This window comes from Vicugna pacos, chromosome 11 (genome assembly GCF_048564905.1).
Source record: "Vicugna pacos chromosome 11, VicPac4, whole genome shotgun sequence".
Lineage (NCBI taxonomy): Eukaryota > Metazoa > Chordata > Mammalia > Artiodactyla > Camelidae > Vicugna > Vicugna pacos.
This window is the reverse complement of record NC_132997.1, coordinates 95,643,240-95,659,715: the sequence shown is the minus strand read 5'-3', so window position 1 is coordinate 95,659,715 and position 16,476 is coordinate 95,643,240. Positions and strand designations below refer to the sequence as shown.

General features: G+C 45.2%; 1 long non-coding RNA gene across 1 annotated transcript; it reads left to right on the top strand.

Moving 5' to 3' along the window:
* The first annotated feature begins 12,025 nt into the window (after positions 1 to 12,025).
* Positions 12,026 to 16,144, top strand: LOC140699463 (uncharacterized). The gene is made up of 4 exons (XR_012077648.1): positions 12,026 to 12,104; positions 13,127 to 13,194; positions 14,198 to 14,405; positions 15,542 to 16,144. It is a non-coding gene; the product is annotated as an uncharacterized lncRNA (long non-coding RNA).
* Positions 16,145 to 16,476: the final 332 nt, after the last annotated feature.

Here is a 16,476-nt window from a genome sequence, read left to right as displayed (position 1 = left end):
ACATTTTGCTGAAAACAAAAGCTCACAAATAGATGTATCTTACTGCTTTCTCATTACAAAGATGTATTTGCCGGGGTAGGAGGACAGAACATATTTTTGTATATCAGTCGGGAGATTTGAGTAATGATTTTTCAAATGCCACGTGGACGCATGGCACGTGGGCCTCCGTGCCCACTCCTGCCCTGGGCCCTCCAGTGGTGGGGGAGGCTCTGCTTGTCCAGGCCTCCATTTTCGGCACATGCAGAACATGAGGGGGACAGCGCCATTCTAAATCACAAGGGCTCCGATGGCATCTCTACGGGAGGCACCCCTTTCTTTGGTCAGGGGCAGGAAGAGCTACAAGAGCCCACCCCTGGGGACACAGAGGGCAGACACCACGCCCCAGAAGATGCATTGTTTCTCTTAGTCCTTCTCTTCCCTCTGAGTCTTTGTACAAGTCACTCCAAGGCCCTGGTTACTGGCCCTGGGTCTTAAGAAAGATTTGGGCCAGGAGTTGGCCAATGAGGGGCTGGCCAGAGCTAGGAGGAGCATCCTGGAGGGGTGTAGGGGGTATGATACCAGGGAGGGCCAAAGTGGAGTAAGTGGATGGGGTAAGTCCAAGTAAACATACTCTGGGACCTGCCCAAAGGAGATGCTAGGAGGACCTGACACTCTGCAAGCCCCAGCAGCACGAGCAAGGGTGTCCTGGGCTGGGGATAGGGGAGCCAGGAGAGGACCTGGCTGGAGAGGCTCACAAGAGCACTAACCCCGGACACGGCCCTGGGGCCATCTAACTTAGGCTCTGGATGGAATTCTAAGGGGTTGGATCTGCTCAGCAGGCATGAAGCATCTCAGTCACCCTCGGCTAGGGGTGAGATCATTGAAGCAAACAATGAGCTTGCCATGTAAATACGGGGCCACTTCGTTTTCTTTAGGCTTCAGGCTCAGGGTTTAAAATCCCCAGGTGTTGTGCAAAACAGGTTGGCAATATACATATACAGCTACCTAGCTCCACCTCCTTGACCAGGGCCTTCTGGCTATGAGGGTGCCCCCAATGAGTTCATAACAAGTTTGTCTGTGACAAATGGCTGTCATTAACAGGTGGCAATGCATCCTTGGAGATTCACAGTCACCAGCCCCAAATCCAGAGGGACTTCTCAGCTGACTCCCAGCAGCAGTAGTTTGTAAATGCAATGAAAGACCAACGCCAGAAAAAGGGCAACATCTGGCAGCTTGGAATTTAGCATCCTTTTACCAAATGGGTTATTTAGCTGTTTTAACAATTGATTATAACTCAGTCAGTTGACAAGAGTCAAGAGTGTAATCATATTAGAATCTGAAGCTGATACAAACCACCAAATCACAGCTCAGACGTCACTGAGCAGCCTGATCTACACGTGACTAAAATCTACACACAACACATCATCCTCTCTCTCAGGCTCCAGAGAAATCGCAGGATTTCAGCATTTCCAGGCCATTTTCAGCTCCATGGCAACCCAGACTGCACAACACACGACAGCATCTGGAGATGCTAAACCCCGAGCCTGAGGCCAGAAGAAAAAGAAGTGGCTGCAGCACTTCGATGACAAGCTCATTCACTGAAGGAATTAAATTTAAGAATGTAAGATACAAAGGCTTGATGAATTATTGACTTGACAGTTCTCATAGATTTTGAAAGAGGAGACAAAAGGGAACTAACTCTGCCTCTCGTCTTCATTTTGACCAATGGGAGGGACTGACACATGGCAGAAAAGAAACAGCATCACCACCCTCTTAAAAGAGAAAGAGAGAGAGAGAGAGCCACTGCAGGGTGGCCAAAGACACAAGGTCAGGCCCCAGATGTTTATCCTGGGTCCTTAAAAAGGCAACTTTTAAAAGGTAGAGAGAAAAGGTGCATGTGTCTCCAGGGTCTGGAAAATTCTGACTTCTGCTCCTACATCCTTCCCACGAAGAAGAGTGATGGAGTCCAAACGCAACAAGGCCACACCAGGTCTGGAGGCTGAGAGCCGCTGCCAGGAGGAAGGGGTGGAGGAGGGCAGAGGGTTACAGTGAGGCTGTGTGCCTAGGCCTCGTCAGTCTTGGGGCCACCGCGGGGCAGAGGGGAACTGCAGCAGTCTGCCCCGAGCTGCCAGCTGGAAGATGCTCCACTCCTCACATCGTCTCTCTTCCCTGGGCCTGGGTGCCTCCGGCCTTTCACCCCGCAGCTACTGCCACGCCTTCCCATTCTCTGTCATCACTGGGTGACCTGGAACCCATGCTTCCTACATCCCTCCAGGCTGTGGCTCTTTGAGGCTCTGGCACCTGCTGCTGTCACTATTGTGAGTCCCAGAGGTTACGGAGAAGGAGACCCAAGGCAGTGTTAGTATTACTGTGGTTGTGTTTTCCAATGTGTTGATGATTGTAAAGGTTGTCTCCATCGGGCTGGCACACTAATAACTCCGATCCTGTCCATACACGAGGCTCAGGCTCCCTCAAAGCCCCCTGCTGCTCCCCTCTTGTCTGCCCAGGACACGATTACACACTCCACCTCGGACCTTTGGACTTCATCTGGTTCTCTGAATTCGCCCCAGATTGTCTCTCCTGCTAGCCTCTTCCAGCTGATGACGTGTCAGGAAGATTATCTGACTTCCCTCTGTGCCATTTCCCCACTACCCTGCTTTCAGACTGCCATCTAGGGTCCAGGTGGGCAGCCCGCCCAACCCTAGCTTCTCAGGGACCACCCCCTGCTTCTCTGGGAGGAGAAAATCTAACAAAGCTAATATTTATTTCTTTTAGAAGATCTGGAAAATACAGGAAGGAATAAAGAAAATTCAAATTCCCCATCTACCCTAAACCAAGAGAGATGATCACAGATAACATTTTAAGGAATTTCCAGAAATATATTATTTGAATATATCATTATTGAAGTTGGTGTTTATGTCCGTGTATGTATTTATGTATGTATTTTACTCACATTTATCATTTCCCTATATAATTATATATGTATGTAAGTGTGTGTGCACAGAACATACAAATTCCTTGAAGGCATCTTTTTAAAAAAGTATATAAGACTCTGTTTTATGAACATACCGTAGGCTAGCCATTCCCCTATTGCTGGACCTTTAGGTGGTTTCGGAACTTCACTATTGTTTGGAAGAAGGATTATCTACATCCTCTCCCATGTTCTTGTCTGGACATTCACAGCAGGGAGGCTACACAGAGCTCTCTCTCCACCCCCAGCACCGCCACACAGAGAAGGAGTGGCTAATCTCACTGCCAGAGTTTGACCCTAATCTGGATCAAGGTTTTACCAGCAGTTGGGGTGACCGAGCCTCCCAGCAGGCAATTCCTCTTTCACAGCCTGGTTCCAACCTGGAGGGGCATCTTGTCTGTGCTGCTCCACCCCGTTCCTGATGGAAAGGCACCTGCCACTGTCATTGTCATCGGGGTAGTTGCCAGGAGAAGGGACATCAAGTCGGTCCTACCTTATCTAGTCCCATATCTGGATTTGACAGGAGAGGGAAGAGGCCTCCTTCACCACAGGCCTGGACAAGATGTTAGCAGAAAGCTCTGCTTCGGGGTTATAGGCTGATTGCCTAGAGGAGTCAATGAACAAAATGTTTTCAAAAAATTTAACACACACACACACATATATATAAAATTATGTATGGAAATGATAAATGTGAGTGAGGAAAAGCAGCATATGTACACAAATACACCCCCCTCTCCAGGTCCTTACCGCCCAGAAACAACAGTGAACATCTTTGTGCTGAGATCTCCCTCCAGAGCTCAATTTTAAATGTACTTTATCGGCACACAAACACTGTGTTTATGACTCTGCTCGGTCAGTGCGCCCACCCCTTGCCCTCTGGATAGCCCGACGGGCAGCAGGATGTCACAGAAAGGAACACAGAATCTGGAATCAGGTTCCCGAGATGGTTGGCAGCAACACCGCCTACTCCTTGTGACTTACACAAGCCATGTAATGCCTCTGCACTTCAGTTTCCTCACCTGTAAAATATAAATGAAGGTCATGATGACATCTGCCAGGCCTCCTACACATCATGGGGTTGTAATGAGAAGCAAACGAGATCCCATACGTGAGAAATTCTGTATGGGTGAGCCACAGGGCAAGCGTTGCTCTGCGTCAAAAGAAAGCATTTCATATGTTTTTCTCTATTTTAGCTCCAAACTTTGGTCTCTTGGAAAAGTGTAAAATGACTCAACACAAAGGGAAAGAAATCCAAAAGCCAAGATGAAGAATTGTTCCCCTTTAATTCATAGGACAATGGGAACTACATAGTTACATATGAGGACACTTACTAAATAGAATTGAAAAGCCCTGTGTTTTCCTAATCTTCACAATCGCTAACCTGTTCTTGGCCATTCTTGATTATTAAGTCGCCATTTCCTGATAAATCATTTTGCCACATGCGCCCTGACTTTGATTTACCACGAATAACCAGCTACTTAGCACAGCACAGGGAACCATGTTCAGTATCTTGTAGCAGCTTACGGTGAAAAAGAATATGAAAACAAATATGTGTACGTTCATGTATGACTGAAGCGTTGTGCTGTGCACCAGAAACGGACACAACATTGTAAACTGACTAGACTTCAATCAAAAAAGTTAAAAAAAAAAAAAAAGGCTACACCCCTGTATTTCACATATGAAAAACGAGTCAGAGGAACACTCTTAGTCTCCTGGCTGATGGTCTGGGATGGGTGGGGTTCTTTCTTCTTCCATCAAGTCTATTTTGATGGTTTTGCCAAAAAAGTACAAGAGGAGCAGCCTTGCAGTCTCAGGTCTTATTCAACAAAGAATTCTTTTTGAAAAGTCAGTTGTAAATGTCTTCTCCAGACAAAACGCAGAGACGACGGTCATTGCCATTTCAGTGGAACTTGTATTTAGATGATCCTGTACCCGGGCCTGCCACGCTCATTTCTTTTCATTCATTAACAACAAACATTGCTGAGCCATCCACACCCAGCCCTCGAGGCCCTTGGGGTCCGGATAAGCGCCCACGTTGCAGGGTAAGCGGGTGCATGAAGGAGGGCGGCCCGTGGGCTGTGAAGTCCTTGTCCAGCGAGGCTCCACAGAGGAAGGACAATTGAGCTGAGTTTTGAAGGGTAAGTAATAGGAGGCTGGAGGGACTTCTGGCACTTTCTTTCTTTTTATTGAAGTATTGTTGATTTACAATATTATATTAGTTTCAGGTGTATGACATAGTGATTCAATATTTTTATAGATTATACTCCATTTAAAGTTATAAAATATTGGCTATATTCACTGTGCTGTACAATATATCCTTGAAGCTTGTTTATTTTATGCACAGTAGTTTGTTCCTCTTAATCTCCTACCCCCATCTTGCCTCTACCCTCTTCCCTTTCCCCACTTTTTCCCCCCAGTTTGTTCTCTGTATCTGTGAGTCTATTTCTGTTTTGTTATACTCATTCATTTTCTTTTTTAGGTTCCACATATAAGTGACATCTTCACTATTTGTCTTTCTCTATCTGACTTACTTCACTTAGTATAATACCCTCTAGGTCTATCCCATGTTGCTGCAAATAGCAAAATTTCATTCTTTTATGACCAAGTAATATTCCATTGTATGTAACTATACCACATCTTCTTTATCCATTTATCTGTTGATGCACACAGGTTGCTTCCATATCTTGGCTATTGTAAATAATGCTGCTATGAATATTGGGGTGCATCTGTCTTTTTAAATTAGTGGGTTTTCTTTTTCAGATAAATGAGGTTGCTTTAATAGCTGTGTAAATAAAACACAGAGGAAAGCAGCCCAAGGTGGAGATTCCACATAAGTTTCTGTGACTAAATGATCACCAGCCCTAGAATTCTGTTCTCAGCAGTAAGGGAGTGGAAAGAGTCAAGCGGGCAGTGCTGAGCGGGAAACCTGTCCTACAGGTCCCACTGGATGGGACGGCTGGCTGGAAGTGACCAGGAAGCTTTGTGCCAGGACTTCCTGGAGGCAGGGAGCTGCGGTGAGGTCCTGCTGTGCCCGTCCCAGGATTGAGGCAGGAGGTGGAAGTGCTCCATCTCTACCGAAGCCCCACTAAACAGTCCTGGTTCAGGCCTGGTACACAGCAGGTGCTCAAGAATTTTTTGAGGTCCACATTAACATTACTATTCAGACAAGAGAAATTTCCATGCCATATGCTACTTCCAAGAAATTTCATACAGTCTTTTCAGGACAAAGCAAGACTTTTTTCCCCCAACACTCTGAAAATGAATTTTGAAGCTGGGACATAAAAGATTCAGTAATGTTGGGATAATATTTTACAACTCAGGGGGCAAGCCTTGCATTTTAAAATCCTGCTAGATTTGCCATATACAAATAGAAGAACAATCAGGACATCATGTAAGTTTGTTCTTTGTTAAGCAAGTGAAAGATAGAAAGAAGACTTCTGGGTTGAAATGGTGGATTGAACATACGCATCTAACTTCCCTGCCTCCTGAAATCTACCATGAAAAGATTAAACCAACAAACAAAAACAAAAATAGGAACCAACAAGGACGAAGAGGACAGGAGAGAAAAACAGCACCAACATTTCAACTGGAAATCAGATGAGGTGGTGGTAACTGATTTAGAAGACCCAAGGAAGCCAGTTCCTAGACCAGCAGTAAGGAAAGCCGGGAGCCCTCAGTTTACACACAGAACCTTGAAGAGGCACAGGAGCTGACTACCCAGGGCTTCTGGACCTGGAGGTGGAAGGTGTGCTAAAATGAGGAGGGCTGGGTGGAAGCTATTTGATAATCACTTGGATTCCTAGATGCCCTCTCTGTGTGACAGCCCCACCTCCAGCCCCATCTTGGTAAAAACAGTGTATCTAAACTGGGGGATGCCAGGCATGGTTGAGGGTGTGGGCACCATACCAAATGCATGTGAGTCTCAGATGTGATCCCAACAGCCCTTGCCTCCTGCTGTGCTCCAAGGAGGCTGACAGCCAGGCTGTTTTTCTCTAGCAGGAGATGGAAAGACTATGTCCTGGGGATTCTGGCTAGCCATGAGGAAGTGTCTCTAGTTATGGACAACAAGAATTCCCCCATACGTGCTCCATCTGATTATCCTACAGAGGGGCATGAAGTCAATAAGTCCCATTCATGTGCAGAGTGTCCAATAAAGTTTTTAGTTCCCATTTCATAATTATGACAGACAACCAAGGATTATTTAACATCCAAGAAAACAGATTATCTGAGGACACCAAAAGAAACAGAGAAAAAGAATTTGGTAGAAACAAAGACTATGTAGAGAAAAGAAAATTAAACTAAAGGAAAAAGCTATCAATGAGAGATAAGAGAAGACATTGCCTTAGGAAACAAGAATTGGATGTTATGAAAAAGTTATATCCTGAGAACAAAACCTCTTGAAAACATGGGTATAGCAATAAAAAACACAACAGTGTTCTAGCAATGCAGTAAGGCTAGAAAAAGAGGTAAAAGCCATAGAGATAAAAAGGAAAAAAAATGTATTTGTAGAAAACATGATTGTTTACATAGAAATTCATAAGCAATCTATAAAAATATTATAATAAATTAATTTAAACAAGAATGCAAGGACAAGATACAAAAAATAATTGCATTTCCATACACTAGCAACAAATAAATTTAAAAATTTTTAAATAATACACACAAAAAAGGGCAAAAGATCTCAATAGACACCTTACCAAGGATGATGCACAGGTGGCAAATAAGCAAATGAAGAGTTGCTCAACATTATGCCTTATTAGGGAATTGCAGATTTAAATGATGAAATGCCACTACACATCTATTAGAATGACTGAAACCCAGAACACTGACACCACCAAATGCTGGTGAGAGTGTGGAGCTGCTGGAACTCTTGTTGCTGGAGAGAAAGCAAAATAGTCCAGCCACTTTGGGAGACAGTTTGGTAGTTTCTTGCAAACCTAAATATGCTCTTACCGTACAGTCCAGCAACCACAATCCTTGTAATTTACCCCAAGGAGTTGAAAACTTATGTCCACACAAAATACTTAATGACTGCAAAGGGGAAATCAGTAACTTTACGGTGAAGAAACCCAGCAGATACCACTTCAGCCAAGTGATCAAGGTTAACATAACATCGTGGGCTTCGCGATGCACCAGAAGGTACCTCACTCCTCAGTCTAATCAGGAGAAAACACCAGACAAATCCAAGCTGAGGGACATTCTACAAAATATCTGATCAGCACTCGTTAAAAGTGTCAAGGGCATGAAAAACAAGGAAAGACTGACGAACGATCACAGATGGGAAGAGAGACCAAGGAGACAAGTCAACTATAAAGAGGAGTCCTGATCTGGATCTTGGACCAGAAAAAGGACGTTAGTGAGAAAACTGGTGGAACACGAATTAACTTCAGTACTTTAGTTAACAGTATGTACCACGCTTAACTCTTAGTTTTGATAATGGTACTATGGTTATGTAAGAGGTTAATATGAGAAGAGTCTGGGTGACAGGAACATGGAAATTGGATTATCTCTGTAACTCTTCTGTAAGACTTCAGTTCTCTCAAAATAAGGCTTTTTAAAAAAGGCATTTGTATTCTCTTTTCTACTCACTTTTTGAGTTTGGGGTTTTTTCCCTTTACATAAAAACTTCTAGGAATTCTTTCGTACATTAGGGAAAATGGGCTTTTGTCGTATGTGCTGCTTTTTTCCTGTCATTTATCTCTGATTTTGTTTCTGGTAAGTTTTAAGGCAAAAAAAATTATTTCTTTTTTACATGGACAAATTGATTAGCCTTTCTTTCCTTTGTGGTTTCTGTGTCATGTCTAGAAAGTTCTTTCCCACTTGGAAAATTTTCTTCTAAGATTTTTATGGGGTTTTTTTTTTTTGACATTTAAACCTTTTATCCTTCTGGAATTTACTTTGGGATTTTTTTTTTTTGACTATCTAATTTTTTCAATACTTTTACTAAATTATATACCTTTTTTTCTCACTGATTTGAAATACTACCTATATTATGTACATAATCATTCTCGATGCTGATTTTTAAAAAATTAGACAAACTGCTTCTGAGGTTTCGGTGAGTAAATATCCAAGAATAGCCAGAAACATTCAGAGAAGGAAGTATTATGGAGGTAGAACTAGCCCAACCGGGTATTAAAGTGTGTTATAAAGCTACTAGTAATTCTGAAAATTTGTTTACTAGGCTGTGAGCTCATTAACTGCAGGACTGATTCATCTCTGTGCCTAGCACAGCCCTGGTGAGAGCAGGGAATTGATGTTTGTTGAATAACTAACTGACTGACTAAATGAATGAAGAGGTTAGGAGAGATGAAAGAAACAATGTTGTTGACAGCCTACTGTGTCTCAGGTGCTTTACATTTGTGTTCTCCTTTTATCTCCATTTTTCACCCTGAGTCTACTCCTGAGCAAACAGGCTCACTATAGTCAGGCCAGGATACTCAGCTGATGATAAGGTGGAGCTAAGATCTGGCCTGGACAGATGGCTCCCTGAGCTCCCAGAGCCTTGGAGAGCTATCACCTGCCGCTTGCCCAAGGGGGCCAGTTCCTCTAGCCTGGTCCAGGCCTAACAGAGCCAGTGCCTGTCTGGGGCTGGGTCTGCACCTCCAGACTGGCTGCCCACCCTGCTACAGAGTCTGACTTGGGCCAAGTCCCAGCTCTGCTGACAGGGGCTGGACCCTGGCCCAGGAGTCTGAGTCCCAGCTGTCAAGGGGACCAGCTGCCATGCCCCAGGGGGCACCCAGGAATTTCTGTGGCTGCACCAGAGCCTCATGAGTCAGTCCTGGAAGCCACAAGATACCAGGTCTCAGATGGGCATGGACCAGGGGCCGGGCAGGTGTGGTTCTAACCCAAGCCCAGCTTCTGTGAGTCTCCAGTAAACCCTGAACCTCCCTGAGCCTTGTCTATACAGCGGGGATGTTTTCCTTTATTGAGCTAAAATTTACAAACTGTGAAATGCACAGACTTTAGCACAATTCAATGAGTTTTGCCAAAGTATAAGCAAAACCCAAATCAAGACATAGAACATTTCCATTAAGTCCAGTGAATTCTCTCAGTAAAATCCCTGACGTTCAACCCCTTAAGCACTCATTGTCACCAGAGACTAATTTTGCCTTCTTGGGCTTCCTATTAATGGAAGCCTAGAATACACACTTTTCCGCGTCTGGCTTCTTTCTACAGAGTATTTTTGAGATTCATCCACAGTGTTGCAAGCCTGCATCAGCCCTTCATTCCTTCTGAGTCATACCTGCTGTTGTCTGGACAAACCACTCACATTCACGATCCACCCATCTATGGATGGTTGGGTTGTTCCTAGTTGGTATGATTATGATAAAGGTGCTAAGAGCATTTTTGTTTAAGTTTTGGTGGATGTATATATCCTTTTCTTGCAAGTTAATACTTTTGTGCCACAGAAACACTCTGCTTGTGTCTCCTCTGAGAAAGCGTGCTGCTGGAGGTCCAGGTGGCCAACACCCCAGCACCGTCCCTCGGGACCCACCTCTCCTAGCTGTTCCCAGCCAGTGACTGAACACAGAAGAGGGAGGCAATTTGCATCTGCCCATTCCTGCAGGATGCAGGATGTCCCCCTGGGAGCTGGGGCTCAGGGTCTCCCCATCAGCTCGGCACAGACTCTTCTAAAGCTGTGCCAAGAGCTGAGGCTCTTCTGAGCTCTTCTGGGATGCACTGTGTCCCCCCAAATCCATGTGTTGAAGTCCTAACCCCCAGGACCTCAGAATGCAACTGTATTTGAAGATAGGGCTGTTAAAAAGGTTTAAATTAAAATAAGGTAGTTAGCATGGGCCCTAATCCAATCTGACTGATGTCCTTCTAAGAAGAGGAGATTACGGCCCAGAGATGCATGCACAAAGAGGAAGGACCAGGTGAGGACACAGAGAGAAGGTGGCCCGTGCAAGCCAAGCTCGAGAGAGGCCTCAAAAGAAAACCAAACTGCCAATGTGTTAATCGGGGACTTGTAGCCTCCAGGACTGTGAGCAAACAGATTTCTGTTGTTCAGCCCACAGTCTGTGGCATTTTGTCCTGGCAGCCCAAGCAGACCAAGACACTACCCAACCTTCCTCCCGGCCCTTCCCTGGGCTCCCCGCCCTCCAGCTCCCTCCCCCGCATCCTGCCCACGCATTTTCTCCCATCACTCTCTGCGTGTCTGACCCTGCCCCAGGTCTGCTATCTGGTGTCTGGCACAACCTGGGTTATGCAGTACCCACATTTTGGGAAGGTCAAGGAATGAGGCCATGACTGGCACAGAGTGGGTCCTCTACCTGGCAGGGTCAGCTGGGATTCTGGTCTAGCAGATCAGGGAGGTGGTCCACGAGGCTCCTTTGCAGCCTGGAGGTGAGGCCAGACCCTTCCTCTCTTGCTGATGCAATGCTGCCCTGGAAGGAGCAGGAACTCCCTGATTTGGGGGCAGCCGTCAGGGTCTCCTCCCCTCAGCCTGGGACTTGCCCCAGCAGCAGGCGAGAGCAGCAATTGCAGAGCAGGCAAGGGCCTCAGAGGAGTCTCTGGAACATGGAGAAACTGAGGCCAGGGTCAGGGCTCTGTGATGGAGGTCATCGGGCACACAGGCCTTCACGTGTTCCTCAACGGGCCCAGCCTTGGCCGACACGGGGCAGAAATAACACCCCCAGTGGCACTGCTCACCTGAGTGTGAGGTGGCCCTGCAGGTATGTGAGCTCTGGAGGCTGCGTTCAGCTCCATGCCCACCACCACGCTGCCTGAGCTGGGCCTCACCCCCACCAGCCATGTCCTTTAAGGCTCAGGGGAGCCAGTCCCCAAGCAGGAAGGTGATGTCGTGGGTGGGCGATGCTCAGCAGATGCTGCAGGGCTGGCTCAGGGATCCTCCGAGCTGCCATTGGCAGAGAAAGGTGGAGAAGCAGAGGCTTCCCCCAGAGGGAAGCCGGGGTCAGAGGCATTGCTGTCAAGAGTGAGGAGCCCAGGGCAGGCAGGAGGGGCGAGGTCTGAGGGGCTTTAATGGGAGAGAGAGAGAGGAAGGAAGGGAGGAGGAGGGAGGAAGAGAGGGAGGAACTTAAACACTGACAAATCATCTTGCTCTTTACGGGTTATGAAACGCTTCCCCACACATTAGCTTTCTGATCTCACAACCACCCTGTGAAGAAGACAGACAATCACCCCTCATTAGCAGGTAAGAAACTGGGGATCTGGGGGGAAAGGTTTGGCAGCCTGTAGGGGTCATCTCAGGTCCTCAGGCTCCAGCCTCCAGCCTGTCCAGCTTCTAACCAGGCCTCTGTCATACACACCAGCGCCCCCACCCACAGCGGGCTCTTCTCACCGCCATGGGCTGGTTGGGAGCCTCTAGTCCCCACTGTCCATGTTTACTGGCCTTGCTTTAAAATGCTCATGTTCTGGGCTGACCCCAGCTTTACAGAGGAGCCCGAAACACCAAAGGCATCAAGGAAGTTCTGACACTTCTGAGAGAGTTTGCTCCTAGCACCCTCCAGCCCCCATCCCAGGGTGACCGTGTTTCCAGGGCTGTGGCCCCGCATCTCACGCCAGGCCATTTGTTCAGTCATTCCTCTTGAGACCCCACTAGGCACCAGGCATTTTGCTAGACCCTAGGAACCTGTGGTGACCAAGATCAGCTGGACAGAATGAAGGAGCTGGGCCCACAGCCCAGGCCCAGGGCTAACGCAGAGCCCCCTCCCACTGGGCCATCCTCTCCAGACTGTACAGCTGATACTTGAACAACACGGATTTGAGTTGCACGGGCCCACTTATGTGCAGATTTTATTCGATAAATACATCGGAAAATTCTCTAGAGATTTGTGACCATTTGAAAAATTCACAGACAAATATCAAAAAAATTAAGAAAAAGTTAGCTATGTGGTAAATGCATAAAATACATGTAGATCTGGTCTAGCCTTACCTTGGCATAAGGTAAGTGAGATTTTTTTTTCTTTATTAAAAAATTTGTTTTCATCCCAGTTTTATTGAGATATAATTGGCATACAGAACTGTATACTTTTTGAGGTGGGGTAGGTAATTAGGTTTTTTTGTTTATTTTCTAAGTGGAGATACTGGGGATTAAACCCCAAACTTCATGCTTGCTAGGCACACACTCTACCTCTGAGCTGCCCCTTCCCTACTATGATATTTAACATAGAATTAATAATGTACTTCTTACTGTTTTATAACTTGGCTTTCCAGGAATGTCCTTATCATGCAATCTGCCTTTCTTGTAGTTGAAGAAACTGTTTACCAGCCTATTGTCTCAGGTAAGTGGTTTAAAAAAAAGGTTTAAAAAACAATATTTCCAATACTGTATTATGAATAGCACTGTAATACTGGATGCCATGAAAATTTGTTTGTTTCTTTTTTTAAACATAGATGAAAATATTCTCATCAAAATATTAGCAAACAAAATTCACGAATACACTAAAAGGATCACACACCATGAGTAAGTGGTGTTTATTCCACGGATATAAAGATGGTTCAATATCTATAGATCAAACAATGGGATACACCACGTTAACAAAATGAAGGATAAAAATCATGATCGTCTCAACAGATGCAGAAAAAACATTTGACAAAATTCAAACTCCATTTATGATAAAAAAAAAAATCTCAACAAAGTGGGTATAGAAGGAACATGCCTCAAAATAATAAAGGCCATGTAAGACAAGCTCACAGCTAGCATCGCGCTCCATGGTGGAAAGCTGGAAGCTCTCCCTCTCAGATCAGGAACAAGACAAGGAGGCTTACTCTTGACATTAATTCAACATTGCATTGGAAGTCCTAGCTAGAGCAGGTAGGCATTCAAAGGAGAAGAGGATGCCATAAAAATTTTATAACAATTCGTTCATTAGCGTACGGGCCAGGCTACTGTGACACAATCACATTGATTACACTAGGCGGCCACAGAGCATCCATATTACTGCTTTTCATTATCAGTGCAGGAATCGTTATACCTGTAAATAAATGTGAATTTCCTTTTCACATTATCTTTTCATTTTGGGGGGGAGGTAATTCAGTTTTAATTAATTCATTCATTTTTTAGTGGAGGTACTGGAGATTGAATCCAGGACCTAATGCATGCTAAGCACGGTCTCTACCACTGAGCTAGACCCTCCCCACCTTTATCTTTTCATTTTTGATGTGTAGTATCAGTAGCTCCTTATGCACTATCTCCCCAGTGTTTGGTCCCTCAGCCTCTGATGTGAATGGGGGTGGTGGTGGTGACATCATTTCTGAGGGACCCTTAAGTCCGATTTTCTCCAGCTCCAGGTGCCTGAGCCCCACATGCCCATCATGTTGGAAGCTGAGTTTGACCGTGTGGCATCATCCATCTGCCCAGGATGCTCAGGCACAAAGCAGGATGCCAGCCTGCTCAGGAAGGACAGAGGGACAAGGCAGCCACACATCTCCAGCTGGAATTTCCTCTCATGCTTGTTCTGTGGTCACAGAGTAAAAACGCTCCATTTTGAAGGTAAGGTCTTCACTCAATCAATATTTTCACAATTGTTGGGGACGGTATCCACGTGTGAGCATCAAGGCGACCATTAACCACTGACATCAACCACGTAAACTGGGGCCCCCCAACTAACGAAGAAGTTAATTCCATTGCTACTTCAGTAGTTGACTAACCGGGCTAATAGGGGTCATGTGGTTACATTATGACTCTTGACACCAAGGAGCCCTATGTCTAGAATAAAAGGCTGTAAGGAAATGTGTGAGCATTTTAACAGTCAGAGTTTGGGAAGAATCTAGAAGTGATTTTCTTCTACCTTTTTGAATTTTCATAATTTAGTGCATATGTATTACTTTTATTATGAAAAGTTCAAAGCAATACTCTTACCTGTATGACGTTAGAAACACAATTTTCCAACTGTTCTTTTATCTCTATATCCCACCAGTGTTTGGTTGATAGGGTTATTAACCCACTAGTCATACCACATTTATTTCATTTGCTAGTATTCTTAAGGAAATGTTCTTAAAGTCCTTGGCTTTCATTTAGTCATTTTTAAAAGCTTCATTTATCAAAATGACACACGTCTATTATAAAAAAAATAATAAAGAAACATTCCAGGAAGAATGGGGAAATTATCCAAATTCCTATACCCAGAGATAATCTCAGTGATCATTTTGGTGAATATCTTTGGTTTGCACAAACCCAGTCATTTTTCAATTGATTTTATTACATTTTTAGTGAATTATTTCTTGAACTAGTTACACATTCATAAGGTTCAAAATCAAATTTCAAAATATGCAAATGGACATACATATGTGCAAAAACTGAAAAGTGCATCTTCCTTACCAATGGATTTTGTTGCATTTTGGTAAATATGTAGATACACCTGGTTCTTTGGAAGGCGGGACCATATTCCATGGTATGGAGGTACTATAATTTATTGAACGCATCCTGGCTAAAAGACGTTTTGCTGAAATAATTTCACTACTTTCACTCTGAAAGCACACACCACATGAGGAGCTTTCTGAAGTACACCATCAAGGCCTTTGCTTTGAAACTGGCCTGAATGAGACCCTCACCCTGTCCATGTCCAGCCCTCCTTGGCTTCATCGAGCCCAGCCTCGTGCATTTCAATGAAACACTATCTTTTGTAGGACCTTGATATCTGCTTTCCAGTTTTGCACGATGTTTGAGTAATAACTTGGCAAGAAGGAAAACTTCATCATCTACACACATCAAAGAGTTCTTCTCTCTCTCAACGTCTTGCCTCCCCATGAGGTTAAGGCCCTTATGAGGGAAATCCAATGAGCCGCACCTCTCACTGGTCTCACAGATGGTAAGATGTACACCTGTATTTTGCAAGTCCGAGACAAACTGGGGAAAAAAAATCCAGTTGGGCCTGGGTGTGCTTGAAATTGTTCAGGCACCTAGCACATTAGTAACAATCTTTTTTGGACTGTTGGCTCCCCTTGTTCAGAAGAGTAGTCACTGGCACGTGATGTTGAGATGTTGTGGCTTTGACCTTTCTTCAGCACCCCCCCTCCCCCATGGAAGCAGCAATCTTGAGTCTGTTTCCTTGGCTAAATATTTCTTCCTCTCATCCTCAAGGGCACATGTATCCACACACATTTGTATTTGAGGGTCTGGACTGGATTGATTGTGGTTTGGAAAGATCAAATTTTAAAAAAAATGATGATAATGTGCACATCAAAGGTTCCTTGAACTTTCTGGAGCTGATAGAAGAGCTGAAGGGGCCTTGGATACCAGACAAGGTCTTCTGGGTGGCAGGCACAGGAGAGGTGCCCTCGGGTCCAAGTGCAGGACCAAGGGCAGGGTTGGAGCTGAGTAAGTGCCTGGCGGAGAGACAGGAGGTGGCAACCACACGTCCACGTCTGCTGACACTGGTGATGTGTGATGTGCCCACGCTCTCACCGCTCACACTTCCCGTCCACGCAAGGGGCATTTTCCAGAGCAAGCTCTTCCAGAGTCACAGGGAGGACAGTGCACGGGTAACCAGCCCTTTTCAGGAGGAACTGGATATTCAGGGAATTAGTCATTGTTATTCATCACAGGTTGAACCAGGAACCAG